Genomic DNA, 704 nt, shown 5'->3' with positions numbered 1-704 from the left:
TGTGCTGGAGAGGATACATGTTAGCCCTACGCAGGGTGATATCAAGAGTTATCTGGAGATGAGGCTGGACCGTGATACAGATCCCAATGTAATGGATGACGAATTGCGGGCGGACATTATGAGAATCATTCCGGAGAAGATCTCAGAAATGTAAGAAACCTCAAGTCCATTCCCAATTGGGGCTGTTTTATCATTCGCTAAAACTGATGTCTAGTTTTCTTCTCGTTTCTCTAAATATTGACGCAATCTTGGGCGAGATTACTCTGTATCAGAGGAGGGAAAAGCTTGACGAGATGACCAGAGGGGAGGGTCTGGGTGATGCATATGCGGCAACCTTATCACGAATGAAGGCACAGCAGAGAAGTAGATCAAAGCTCGGCATGGAGGTTCTAATGTGGGTGTCACATGCGGAGCGACCATTACATGTCGACGAGTTGTGCCACGCCCTGGGGGTAGAGGAAGGATCTATCGACTTGAATATTCGGAATGTTCCTGCGGTTGAAACAGTGCTTGCCTGTTCTATGGGGCTTGTCACGGTCGAAAAGTCCTCGTCTACGGTCCGTCTTATTCACTACACTCTGCAAGAATACCTCTCCCATAATTCCAATTTGTTCCTTAAGCCACACTCTATGATTGCTGAGGTCTGCTTGACCTACCTCAATTTCCACCAGGTCAGTGACATTTCGCCTACCCTTCGTTTGGTC

Source organism: Tuber melanosporum (genome assembly GCF_000151645.1).
Source record: "Tuber melanosporum whole genome shotgun sequence assembly, scaffold_92, strain Mel28".
Taxonomy (NCBI): Eukaryota; Fungi; Ascomycota; class Pezizomycetes; order Pezizales; family Tuberaceae; genus Tuber; species Tuber melanosporum.
This window is presented reverse-complemented; position numbering follows the sequence as displayed.